Genomic DNA, 14,451 nt, shown 5'->3' with positions numbered 1-14,451 from the left:
ACCACACTCCGCCACATTGTAGCAGTTGAGCCGCATGCGGAGAAGCAGGCAGCGGGCGTCCCTGCTGATGCGTGCGGGCAACGGTCTGGGCGCCAGGCCGCTCACAACCCGAGGGTCGGGGTGCATCGTCTGCACCATGCGGGCCAGGGCAGTGCGGGCCTTGTCGAACGCGGTGACGTCTTGGGAGACTGGGGTGCCCTCCTGGTGGGCCTCCCTTGCGCGGGCGTCGGCGTCTTCGTTGCCCCGGATGCCACTGTGGCCCGGCAGCCAGTGGAGCCGCAGGTCGCAGCCTCGGGAGGCCACCGTGCGCAGCTTGGTTGCAAGGGAGCGCTCCGGGTAGCCGCTGCTGTTGGTGGGTTGATCGGCCGCGTGCAGCCGCAGCAGGGCAGTCCTGGAGTCAGTGAGGATGACCGCCCCGGGGTGGTTATGGGGCCTCTCGAGGAGGAGGTCGGCGGCCAGGTGCAGCGCTGCCAACTCCGCCCGCGTGGAGGAAGTGGGGAAGGGCAGGCGGCAGCTCCGGCTGGCTCCCAGCTCAGGCACCACTCACGCAGCCGCCCCCTCGCACGTGCTGTGCTTGACGGAGCCGTCCGTGAAGAGATGCAGGTAGCTGCTCAGCTCGTCCTGCAGCAGGACGGCCGCCTCTTGGCGGATGGCCTGGGGTGGTGTGGTCCGCTTGTTGCGGACCCCGCGGAGGGTCGTGGTGATCTGCAGGGCCTCCCCGGTGTCTGGTTGTGGCGGCTCCAGACAGGGTCGGTTCGGAACCTCGATGCCCTCCTCGAAGATAGTGAGCAGCGCTCCCATGTGCGAGTTGGGCCGGCTACGGAACCTCTGCAGGAGCGGAGCCCCGTCACGTACGGCCAGCAGACGCTGGGTGTGCCGCAGCCCGGTCTGCAAGGCCCGCATCTCGATGGGCCAGGTGCCCGCCTCGGTGTAAGTTCCCGCAACCGGCGACGTGGAGGGGAGGCCCAGGCAGAGGCGGATGGCGCGGCGTTGGTCGATCTCCAGCTCCTGCCAGCGTCGTGGTCCCAGGTAGGCGAGTGGAAACGCGTACAGCACAGCTGCGGAGGCCATGCCGTGGAACACGCGCTGCGCCACTTGGTGTGAGCAGCCATTGCCTCGTGACAGAAGCTGCCGCACCCCTTGGAGCACCTGTGCGCTGCGTGCCCGGAGGGCCTTGACAGCTGGCAGCCATGTGAGCCGGCAGTCAATGAGCAGCCCCAGGTACTTCATCAATGAGCAGCCCCAGGTACTTCACGGTCAGCCGCCAGGGAAGAGGTCGCCCGTTGAGTGTGATGGGCGGTGTTTCCCGTCGAGCCCTGTATCCTCCCGGGTGCAGCATAAGGGCCTGCGTTTTGGCCTCCGAGAGCTGCAGGCCACGGCTCTCGAGGAAGACTGCAACTGCGCCCAGAGCCTCCTGGAGGCACGCCTTGACTATGTGGCAGTCTTTGGTGGGGCCATGGGTCCAGAGTGCCACGTCGTCAGCATACACCGCCACCTCTACTGGGTGTCGCAAGCCTGGAGGGATGCAGTCGGGGAGAGGAGCCAGCACCAAGTTGAAAAGAAACGGGCTCAGCACGCTTCCCTGGGGCACCCCGGAGCGGACGTCTCGAGGACTGCTGGTCGCCCGGCCTACCTTCACCCGCAGGGTCCGGTCACGCAGAAACACCCGGATGTAGCCTCCTAGGCGCCGCACAACGCCCATGCCGTCCAGGGCCTCCAGGATGGCCCCGTGGGCAACCGTGTCGAATGTCGACCGCATGTCCAGCAAGAGCAGGAAGGCCACCTCCTTGTCATGGCGGGCCTGTTCCAGCATGGAGATGACGTCCCCCAGGGAGTCAGCCGTGCAGCGGTGCCGCCGGAAGCCGCTTTGCTGCTCCCGGAAGACGCCGCTGTGGTCCGCAATCCACTCGAGACGGGCCAGGGCTGCACTCTCCATGACCTTCCCAGCAGCCGACGTCAGGGACACGGGACGGTAGGACTCTGGCTCCGTCGGGGGCTTGCCGACCTGGAGAATTGGCGAGATGAGCCCCACGAGCCAGGGTGGCGGGAGGACACCAGTCCGCCAGACCCGATTGAACAGTCGCAGAAGCGGCTCTAACTGAGTCACGTCCAGGTTCCGCAGCATCTGGTACGTAACCCCGTCCATACTAGAAGCGCTCCGCCGCTTGGGGCATCGATTCAGGGGGGCCTGCAGCTCACGGAGCGTGATGTACGTGGAGCAGAGGGACACCACTTTCTGGTCGCGTGGGGCGGCTGGCGCCGCGTCGGGTGAGGCCGCAGGAACTGGAGGCGGGGTTTCAGCGGCCTTGGCAAACTGGTCGGCGAACAGCTCCGCCAGGGGCCGTTCTGTGATGCTCAAGGATATGGCGACCGCATGCAGGGGACGCCGGCTGGTGGTGGTAAGCCCGAGCAGAGCCTTAAAGATACGCCAGGCTCTGCCCGGGTCCTTGCGAGAGTCCATGGACGAACACAGCGACTCCTAGCCCTGCCTGCGACGCTGCCGTGCCGTCGGCGGCATTGGGCATCCGCCCGCCGGTACTCCGTGCAGTCCTCTGGGCGCTTGCTTCGCAAAGCCTTCATATGTAGCTGGTTGCGGCGGGCCCGAAGCCGTAGCAGCTGCATGTCCGGGAGTGGCGTGCAGAGAGGTACCTCTCACCGTACCGTTGCCTTGTTGGCGCTCCGCACGACTGCTGCGAGGAAGTCGACTTCAGGATCCTCGGTGCATTTGGTCATTTCCTTGCGGAAGTCGACCCAGCAGTGACTGCGTAAGCCCTTGTGTCGGCTCGCTTGCGGTGGTTCCCGGGGGTGACCAGTATGGGGTAGTGTTCAGAACCCCACATGCTGGCGGCGGTCTCCCAGGAATAGGCGCACCGCTGCGTCACCAGGGTTAGGTCGATGCATGACTGCTGGACCGTGCCACTGCGACGACAAGGGCGGACGAAAGTGGGGCTGCCGGTGTTGGCCACGTGCAGTCCAGAGGTGGTGATGGCGTCTAACAGCTCTCGCCCCCTTCGGGTGGCTCGATGACTCCCCCAGGCAGGGTGATGTGCATTCAAGTCGCCGCACAGTACAGCGTCCGAGCCCAGGTTTGCGCGCAGCCGGCACAGCGCCACGGCGTCCCATGGTTTCTGCGGCCGGATGTAGACGCTGGCCACGGTAGTGTCCGTTGTCCCCATGCGTACTGTCACGGCGGCACACTCCATTGGGCCGTCAGCAACTGGGGCCAGGTCAACAGGAGCACTGTTGAGGGTGGCGCGCACATAGACCGCTGCCCGCGACTTTCCCGGTGGGTGGGTAGCGTCGCGGCACGGTGTGCTGCTGCAAGACCTCAGGCGGTAGCTCGTGGCGCTGAGATGGCACACGTAGCCCGGCAGGCGCGGCGTGTCGCTATAGATGTACACTTCCTGCAGTGCCAGCACGTCGAAGGACTCCCGCAACAGGTGCTCAGTCAGCTCCGCGCTGCGACGGCCTAGGCCGTTGCAGTTCACTGCATGATGCGTGGCCGCTGGCCTTTCCCACTGGGTCTGCTAGCCATGGTGTAGGTGGGCGGAGGGCTCAGGAGGGCCAAGGCGTCTGTGGCCGCCATCCTTGCAGGGTCATCGGCAGGCAGTCGGCCCACCAAGCTGTGCGTCAGGGCCAGGAGGACGGGCATCAGCTGCTCTGGGCCGGGGGCTGCAAGCGCAACGACTGGGGCTGCGGGCGGGGCGGGCTGCTGGGCAGTGGCGCGCCTGGCTGCCTTCTGCTGGGCTGCAGACCGGGGCTGCAGTCGTCCCTGGGGCGTCCGTGGGCCAAGCCGTGACTGCTGCTGGGTGCTACGCCGCCTGACCATCTCGGCGTAGCTGGGCTGCGCTGATCGAACCGACGCCTCGACCTCAGCACGGGGCACTGGCTTTAGCGCCTGGGCCATGGCTGTGGCCACACGGCGCTCGTGCTGCCAGCGTGGGCAACGGGGGTCCGTCACACTGTGGCGGCCACTACAGTTGGAGCAGCGGGCAACAGCTGCGGTGCACTGTTGTGAGTTGTGTCCTCCCCCACAACACGCACACCTCACGGTATTCTTGCAGCCGGCCGTCACATGATCAAGTCTCCCACATCGGCCGCACTGGACAGGTCTCCGTCAGGAGAAGAGATTATAATCGATGCACTGGAAATAGACACGATCTCTAAAGACACGTTACCATCACCGCCGAAGAGAGTAGACAGAAAGTGAAAGCTCTAGGGCTGACATTGGCAGATGACCTGACGCAGTATCACAAGACAAGGGCCCCATTAACAACGTCGTTGCTCGTCGGAGCCGATTATTATTGGGCGATCGTTACGGGACGAACAAAACGGCTTCAAGACAAAGAAATGGCCGCGGAAACGATTTTAGGGTGGACGTTACATGGGCCAACACAATTTCGAGCCCAACCAATGAATTCGTCAACAGTGCTCTTCTGTCTCGTGCCCTTTCGTCGTGTGCTGTTTTGACTGCGCCCCCTCACACCAAGACAAAAGACAACGATGGAGTACATACGTACATCAAAGACACCATGGCTTTCCAGGACGGACGTTATGAAGTCATGCTTCCTTGGAAGGAACACGTCACGTTGGACGAGAACAAGTCGGTCGCCGAAAAGAGACTTTTAAAACTAACCGAAAAACAACTTAAGGAGCCCAAAAATCTTCAAGCATACGATAAGGCAATACGAGAGTATATAGAATCAGGTATAGCTGAGAAAGTGAGCACGGAAGAAGACAAAAAAAGGAAAAACTTCGTCTACTACATGCCACATCAGGCTGTGATTAAAGAGGACAGAGCGACAACCAAGATTCGAATCGTGTTTGATGCATCTGCGAGTCGCACGGCAGGTCGGTCGTTGAATGAAAACTTAGGGACTGGACCAAACCTTAACCCTGGCATCGCATCCCTACTGATGAATTTCAGGCAACACAAAATAGTGATGGCTGCAGACGTGGAGAAAGCTTTTCTTCAAATAGCCATCCACGAAGACGATCGGGACGCACTTCGTTTCTTGTGGTGGAAGGAACTACCGAACAAAGACTCAGAGCTCCCGACAGTTGAGACCTGGAGTATGAAGAGAGTTACATTCGGCACGAAGCCCAGTAATTTTCTGTTAGCTGCAACGATTCATCATCATCTAGATGCAGTAAGAGAAAAGTTCCCAAACACAGTGGGTGAACTAAAGAAAGGAATTTACGTCGATGATGTGTTGCTAGGTGCTGAAGTTCAACAGTGCTGAAGGTGTCAACAGCAGGAACCATGTACAACGAGGCACGAAGTATATTTGCTGCAGCCGGAATGAATTTAAGGAAGTGGACATCTAGCGATCCAGCCCTACAAAGTGTCTTTGACAAGGAAGGGGAAGACCTAGACCGGCGACTCAGACAAGAAGGAAAAACTAAAGTGCTGGGAATGAAGTGGAATTTCATAGAGGACGAAATTACCTTTCCTAGCATGGCCTGGCGTTCGGTGATGGATGTCGTAGAGATAACAAAGCGTCAGCTTTTACTAGACACTGCCAGATTGTACGATCCCCTAGGACTATTGACACCCTTTTCCGTACGAGCAAAGCTGCAATTACAGAATGTTTGGAAAGAGTCATTCACCTGGGATGATCCTTTACCCGATGGATATCGAACAGCTTGTATGGAGTGGATTTCAGAGCTGGAGGTGCTGGACGGGTTTTCGTTACCAAGATGCTCACACTCCTTTGGAAAAGCGGAAGAGTTATCGATTCTGCACGTATTTTCTGATGCAAGCCCAAGAGTATACGAAGCAGCGGCATATCTTGTGACCACATACACTGATGGAAGCAAGAACACCGAGCTTCTAATGAGTAAAAAAAGAGTTGCACCGCTTAAGGACGTAACACCCGCAAGAGTAGAGCTTCTGGCAGCCACGGTCGCAGCACGGTTAGCCAAATACATCGTGGACAACTTTGTCGGAAAAATCAAAGACGTCAAGTTCTGGACAGACTCACAAGCAGTGCTTTGCTGGGTCAAATCAAGCAAAATCAAGGACATTTTCGTTCAAAATCGAGTAAATGAAATCAAGAGGAAATCAAGTGCAAACCAATGGGGCTACGTAAAAAGTGAGGAAAACCCTTCCGACCTGATGACGAGAGGGATAAAAATGAAACAACTGCTTGCGTCAGAAGCCTGGTGGAAAGGTCCAGTTTGGCTAATGGGATCTTGCGAGAGACCGGCATATGAAGCACAGATAAACAATATATAAGAAAAGGAGGTCGCGAACATGGAGCATTGTATGCTTACGTCGTGCGATAATCAAGAAAAAGTTATTGACGTGAGCAGGTTCGGATCATATACAGTTATCTTCGTGATGTTCTTTTCCCCGGGGCTTCTCCCCCAAGCCGCAGTAGCGCTGAGGATCTGACCCCGGGTATCCTCAACCGACAAACTCAGCCTCCGATACAAAACTGTACATTTATTTACAGCCCGGCGGGCGACTAAAAAACAGTACTCGCGCGGAGCCCGAAGACAACGGACCGAGCTCTCCTGCGCCCGGGCCGCGTCTCTCTTGTCTTCATACCCTCGTCTTGCCGCTGGAGCCGGGGAAGGGGGAAGAGCGAGTCCTTCGTGGGGGTCTAACCCCATGTGGTGGCGATTTGGCGCATCCGGTGCGGGCAGGCGCGACCTTCCTCGGAATGCGCGACGTTTCCAGGCGCCGCGCGACACGTGCGTTTCATTACCGCACCAGTTGGCGTGCCGAAAAGCCCGACACCTCCACCGCCACTGTGAAACATAACTTTCGGAATGTTTCACACACAACACACGCACATCACACACCCTTTCCACACGTGTACCGTCACTCTTTCACTTGACGACACACAACCAGCGTGGCCAGTGCCCCATATGACCCTGGCTGCAGGTCACCATGACAAAATAGCCACAATCCTCATCTAGCTCATTCAGAGCGATCTGCCTTTAAAAAGCGGTACGCACCGGCCGTCGTCGTCCGAAAACGCTCTTGCCATGCGCCGCACACCCTCACACAACAGTATCAGGGGCCCCTCTCCTCCTCTTTTCCTCGCTCGGGAAGGGACCACTGCTGGCTCGTCAGCATGCGCTGCAGCCAAGCTGCATTTAGGTGAAGCTGCCTGACGCTTTCGCCTCTTTCTGGACGAACTCTCGGGATCGGCCGCTTCTGCGCTCGGAGCGCCGTGCTGCCCGACGCACGGTTGGTCAGCGCAAGCAGCAGAGGGCTGCTTAGCGGTCACATTACCGCTGACACTGACTGTCTGTTCAGCTACGCCTGCAGTCCTACCTGCGACTGCCTGGGGTTGCATTACATAAGCAGCCGTACACTGATTTACACTTTCCTCTTTCAATTCGTTGGAGGTCCCCATGGCGATCACATTTTCGCGCCATGACATTTGGGGATCTCCATGAAATACAAGACGCAATGTGCGTGACACCAACTGCGTCCTCGCGCGATTCCCGTGCTGCTTCATTCTGCAAAGCAACTGACCGCTCGCCCACGCTCTCGGAATATTCTCCGTCTCTGAACGCGGCGACAACGGGCTCACGCTCAACTGAAGCCAGCCTCAGCCCCTTCAGTACTACCGCTTTAAGAACTCCATAGTTCTTCCGCTGCTCCCCCGAGAGTCCAGCTAAGCACCCTCTAGCCCTCACGCTCAAGTAGGGAATAATTACCCCTGCTCGCCATTTTTGCGGAACACAGTAGGAGTCTAGCCTGGCCTCGGCATCCGCGAACCAATCAAGCACAAGCGCTTCCTGGGAGGGCATAACTACGAGCACCCCTTCCAGCATGCTCATGCAATCCAATCTCCCATCCATCTCGCTGCACCCTCGTGCTTGCTGCCCGATCGGTGAGGCGGTGGCATTGTAAGCGCTTCTCAAACGCTCACTCCTTAGGCGTTCCGCTGCTAACTCCGCCTCAGCGACCTTTAATTTCGCCTGCAGTAGGGCCATCTCGTCAGCGAAAGACATGGCTCACCTAATTCTGACGCTCGCTGCCTCGTCAGCCCTCACAGTCAGCTCCATCTCACCATACCTAGCCAACCGTCCCCCATTATCTCAGGGCTACTCATGTAGCACCCCCTACATGTCATGGTGAACCACGCATCCAGGATCAAGGGAAGCACTGACCTGCATAGTTCGGTGCTTGTGGTGAGGGGCTGGATCCGTCGAGGTGGCGATACGTATCCATTTATGCGCGGCTCCTTCCGCCGGGGCGTCCACCAAACAATCGCCCGCTGACTTCTCGCCTGCCGACAGCTCGCTGCTCCTGCCGCTCCTCGTTCAGTGGTCTGCTGATGCCTCCACTGACCGCTGGACAAGCTGCTTCTCCGCCGCTCAGCAGGCCGCAGACACTGCCTCGGTCTCCGATGAGAAGTTCGCAGAGCGCCGGTCGAGCCGCTTCTTCACCTGGGTGGCGAGCTCGCTGCTCGTGCCGATCTCGTTCAGCAGACGGTGATTTCTCCGCGTGCCCCGTCCATCGAGGGGCCCGTCTCGCCCGCCGGCCGGCTGAGTCGTCGCTGTTGAAGATCCTGTCGACTGCGCCAGTTATCTTCCTGATGTTCTTTTCCCCGGGGCTTCTCCTCCAAGCCGCAGTAGCGCTGAGGATCTGACCCCGGGTATCCTCAACCGACAAACTCAGCCTCCGATACAAAACTGTACATTTATTTACAGCCCGACGGGCGACTAAAAAACAGTACTCGCGCGGAGCCCGAAGACAACGAACCGAGCTCTCCTGCGCCCGGGCCGCGTCTCTCTTGTCTTCATACCCTCGTCTTGCCGCTGGAGCCGGGGAAGGGGGAAGAGCGAGTCCTTTGTGGGGGTCTAACCCCATGTGGTGGCGATTTGGCGCATCCGGTGCGGGCAGGCGCGACCTTCCTCGGAATGCGCGACGTTTCCAGGCGCCGCGCGACACGTGCGTTTCATTACCGCACCAGTTGGCGTGCCGAAAAGCCCGACATATACTAAGGCACTAAAGATCGCCGCATGGGTGCTACGTTATGCTGGGAAGCTACGAAAGAATAAAACATCAGGTCCTATAACAGCAGAAGAAATCAACAAAGCGGAATTATTTCTCATCAGGCAAGAGCAAAAAGAACTCATGCGTCCAGGCGAGACGGTCAGGAACGGCGCGACGGAAATAGGCGCATCCCAATTACATGGCATCGGAATTTTCACGGACACTGAAGGTGTAATCAGAGTGAAAGGACGGCTGGAGCGAAGCGACATGAGTTTCGACGAGAAACACCCAATCGTACTGCCGAAAAACAGTAAGCTTTCTGAACTTTTGGTGCGACATGTGCATCATCAGACAATGCACGGCGGCGTCTGTGTAACGTTGACCAGATTACGAACAAAGTTTTGGGTAGTTCAAGGCCGACAGTTAGTCCGAATGATCATTAGGAGATGCATTACATGCAGGAAATTCAATGCTCGACCGATGACTCGGGAAATGGCGTCATTGCCAGCTGACAGAATCACCCAGTCAAGTCCTTTTGAAGTCATAGGAGTCGATCTCACTGGACCACTGTACGCTAGAGAGGAAAAAGGACACACTGAGCAAAAGATGTACATTGTCATTTTCACGTCTGCGGTGACGCGAGCGGTAAATCTTGCGCTGATGAAGAGCACATCGTCTGAGTGCTTTATACACGCTTTTAGGAGATTCGTGGCCAGAAGGGGCATGTGCAAGACCATCTACAGCGATAATGCCAGATCATTCAAAAGATCGGAAAAAGATATCAATAAAATACTGAGGATGGAGGACGATAAAGTGCGCCTATTCACAACGAATCTTCAAATCAAGTGGAAGTACATAGCCGAGTTAGCACCCTGGTGGGGCGGGTTTTATGAAAGACTGATAAGTAGTTTTAAGTCAGCCATCAGAAAGGCCATTGGAAGACGGCGTATGACAGAAGAACAACTCCGGACAATCGTTGTGGAATCTGAAGGAGTACTCAACAACAGACCGCTCACATATGCATACGACGTGTTGTTGTTAAATCTTTTATCCAAAAAGGGAAGGCCGGAGGCCTTGGGGGGGAGTTGGGAGGGGAGGATTCATGGTTGAAGGGGGCTCGTATGAGTACGTGGTCTTCGGGAGGCGGCATCAGTTTTTCACAGGACAATTGTTCAGCATTCAATGGTCCATTCACTGGTGTAGGCCATCGCTATATAACTCGCGCTAGACCGCTCTTAGTGGCGAACCGTATTACAAGGTTAAGGGTGTGTTCATCTAATGTGAGGGGATCGATACGGGTTGAGGGATCTGGGTTTGGGGAAGTGAAATTCCGGTATCGAGAAATTTTGGGGCATATCCAGACCAGGTGGTGCAAATCAGCCGTGACGGCTTGTTGACAGTATGGCCATTTTGGGTTGATGTGGGGTAGTGCCATTTGCGAATTGTTTCCGGTGAAAATGATGCATCTGTATAGAATTTGTTAATAAATATTTCTTGGGTTCTTGTAAGGGAAGGTCTGTGGGAAACGTGATCCTTCGGCGTAAGTTGCTTGAGTCGGAGTTTCTTTTCGTGTTTCTACCGGTGTATGCGAATGGCGGGGGGTACGCTGATATTTTCGGTCGTGTCCAAGCATTCAGGAAGGTCTGAAGGCTGGGCGACGGCGAGGCCAGCGGAGGATAGGAAAGAGCAAGCCTCCTGCGCAGCTTCGTGGGCTGCCTGATTCCCCGGTGCCGCCAAATCATGGCCAGGAGTTCAGTCTATGCGGACTTGAATGCTTGAATGCCATGCAGTTGTAGGGTCATTGTTTGCCGGATAATTTGGTTTACGGAAGGGTGCGTTGAAAATGGTCGTCGAAGTTCTTGAAATGCTTCGTAGCAATCGGTTAATATTCTGATCTTTTTTGGTATAGGTTGATGGTGGTCGTACATCAAGTAGTCAAGAGCATGGGTAATGGCGAGTAGTTCCGCTTCCGTGGGTGTTACAGGAATTTTGGAGTGTCGGGTTCCTATAATGGTTCGGTCATCTGGGGAAACCCAGGCAGTTCCAACATTTGGTGGTGTCAGGCTGGCATCAGTATAAATGTCGATTTCGTCGGGTTGTTTTGTGCTGAATAGCCTCTGACAACGTTTTTTTCTAGGAATGGCCGTTGTGCGGGTGATGGGGTGAGTTGTTGTTGGTTCGGTAAGGAGAGGTCGTTGCCACGGAGGAATAGGTATTGGGAAATCAGGTAAGGGGATGTGATCTTGCTTATCCCAGGCTGTGAGTATGGCACCTTGATGGGTAAGTTTCCGCTTGAAGTTGTATTCGTCGGTTTGCTCCTGAATTATTTTTTCAATTGGTGGAAGGGCAGCCTCAGATTGGAGGTTAGAGATTTTTGTATGGCGTGGTAAGCCAGTGATCGTACGAAGAGTCGCATTGTGAAGGACATTAAGAGCGCGTCGTTGGGTACAATTCAATGTGTAGGATTGGGCTCCATTTGTAAGAATACCGACTGCAACGCGCGGGCAAATGTCTGCACTGCTTTTTGCTTTGCTCCTCCATGCTTATTAGATAGTCTTCGTATGGCATGTTGAGTCGAATTCCATTTCTGTTTTAATTGGTTCAGCCATATAGTCGGGCTACTTTTGTAACCGACGGGGATGCCTAGTAGGCGAATGTGATCGAGTTTGGCGGTGATAGGTGTGGTGCCAACGATGATGCAAGGCGGACTAAAGTCAGGAGCTGGGTTGCGGCCAAAAACTGACCGAAATTCGGTTTTATTAGGGGCTAAGGAAAGCCCGAGATCCGGTAGGGTAGATTCAATGCTTTCTACTGCATTTTGCAGGGCCGTAATCATAGTTCGCTCATTCGGGTAGTCCCTTGACTCGGTCCATATTGTGATATCGACCGCATAAATAGTAAACCTCGCACTAGTGTCTCTTTGAAGTTTCCGGGCGATCCTAGTCATGGCTAGATTAAAGAGTGCGGGACTGAGGATCGAGCCTTGAGGAACTCCTCTGTCAAGGTAGAAGGTACGAGGGGTCCAACCTGGAAATGTTCCTTGAAACTTGATGGGGCGGGCTTCTAGGAAGTTTCGGACCCATGTCTGTGCTCGTTGGCTAGGAAAGGCCTTAGCAAGTTCTCTGACTGACTGACCTCTCTGACTGACACAGTCAAAGGCCTTTCGGAGGTCCAGTGCGTACATAGTCCGGGAGTCTGGAACAGCTTGAGCGATTAATGACGCGTCGCAGCAGCCATAGGCTGTCGGTAGTATAGAAAAATATAGAAAAACAGCGCTAAAACGGGACAAAAGAACGTGACAAGACTGGGCGCTGGGCGTTCTTTTGTCCCGTTTTAGCGCTGTTTTTCTATATTCAGTTATGTACCAACAAGCCCGCACCAACACACTTTTTCAGTTCCTGTCGGTAGTGCCGAGATTCGGGCGGAAACCAGTTTGCGCTTGGTGAAGGTATGGTTCGACATACTCGAGGTAGTGCACTATTCGATTGTTAATGAGTCGTTCGATGAGTTTGCATAGGACAGGTGTGAGGGAGATTGGCCGAAGATGGGAAAAATCGTTAGGAGAGGTCTGTTTTTTGTTAGGTTTCGGTATGGGATAGATGAGGGATAGCTTGAGATGTGGAGGTACCTGCCCGGTTTCCCAGGAATCGTTGATTAGTTCCAAGAGTTTATATCGTGCTGGTTCTGGAAGGTTGCGGAGGTGGGTCCATTGTATGCCGTCGTGTCCGGGGGCAGACTTCGGTCTACTTTGACGAATATCTGTAGAAAGTTCAGCGATTGTGAAGGGGCTTTCAAGGTCGGAGCACGGTTCCGGGATCGGGAATTCGTGTAGAGGGGGTGGGAGAGTTAGTGATACGCGTGGAAAGAAGCTTTTGAGCAGCAACTCTTCGGTATCCACGGGATTCGTGCTGCTCAGCACGATAGTGCTAATTATTGGTGTCTTACTGCGTTTTTTGTCCCCAAGGCTGCGGTAAAGTTTCCGTAAAGAAACATAACCTGGTGTTTTCCCGAGGTTGTGGCACAGATTTACCCAGTTGTCGCTTGATAGTTCTTTTTGGTTAATGACCTTGTACTGATGTCGGATACGTCGGAGTATGTTGTGCTTTTTTCCAGTAGAACGGTAGAGCTGGGTGAGGTACTCCATTCGTTTCCAAAGGTTGGCGAGGTGCTTGTCAAAGGTAGGGGAATCTTCATCGCATGTAATAGTTTCCAATGCAGCAGCAGAGGATTTCCGTATAATTTCAGCCATTGCTGCAAGTGATGTAGGGGGATCGTATTGAATACGACGACCCAAACGAACCACTGCCAATCACCCCGGCCGACGTCATAGGCGGTAGACAGAGACTTCATCAAGACCCCACAGCCCCGAAACATGCCTAGGAGCTTTATGGAAGAACTCCCGGGAAATAACAGCAGCGTGGAGGGAAAGATGGCAGCAGGAATACCTAGCAGAATTAAGAAGCGCAAGCTTGAAGTCGTCAACCAACACAACGATTAAGGAAGGGGACATAGTTTTACTAGGGGACAAGTCACACCGAGCTTATTGGACGCTGTGCAAAGTTGAGAAGATATTTCCAGGCAGAGACGGCCTAGTCAGGGCATGTTTGCTGAAGACACCTGACCGGCAGTCACCGGTCAGGTGTTCACCAGGCAGTCACCAGTCAGGAAGACACCGACGGCCTAGTCAGGGCATGTTTGCTGAAGACCCCTGACCGGCAGTTAATCAGGAGACCGGTACAGCTTTTGTACTCCATGGAGGGGTGCTACAATTGAATCTCGCGGGCGGGAAGATGTAGAAAACCAGGCAAAAGAAGCGAGTAAGAAGAAGTGAAGAAGAAAAAGTCACCACATGCACGTCCCAGTTTTGGTAGTCATCATCATGCTTTTCTAGAATAAATATGTGTTCGTCGCAACGTCACCACGGCCTGAGCGATTCCTTCGTCTCACCCCCAGCACGCAGTACACAGAGCAGTGCTGCAGGCTGCACGCCAGCGTCTTGGACGGCCCAGACACAACCTCCAGGACCTGCTGTTCCCGACGGGCCCTGCCAGCTCCCGTCGGGAAGTGTTCATCCACCTGCTGACATACCTCGAGGCTGTAGTGGACGCGCATTTCACGGCTCGCTGAAGGTGCGTTTCTCACGCTTGCTCGGGAGGCGGTTCGCGTTACCCGACCTGCCGGATGTATGACACGTGAGCTATCGTGTTCCACGCCCGCGCCGCCGCGCCATCGGGGTCCGGGGGGGGGGGGAGGGGGGGTTCATTTCTCTTCGCTTAATAAAGGCACTTGAGTTCCAACAACCGGTCGGTGTGTACGCTTTTATCGTCGCTCGTCAGCCGACGAGACATGGTGTCAGAAGTGGGATAAAGTTAGCGACACATCGATCGATTATTGCTAGCGATCAGTCAGCCTTCTACCCAGTTCAGCGGCACCGGGCTTCAACCGCCACCGAAATTCGATTTTGGGAACCCAAGCTCCTGGACAGAATG

The sequence above is a fragment of the Haemaphysalis longicornis genome, unplaced genomic scaffold (genome assembly GCF_048455015.1).
Source record: "Haemaphysalis longicornis isolate Haplotype H1 unplaced genomic scaffold, Haemaphysalis longicornis Haplotype H1 scaffold_1, whole genome shotgun sequence".
Lineage (NCBI taxonomy): Eukaryota > Metazoa > Arthropoda > Arachnida > Ixodida > Ixodidae > Haemaphysalis > Haemaphysalis longicornis.
This window is presented reverse-complemented; position numbering follows the sequence as displayed.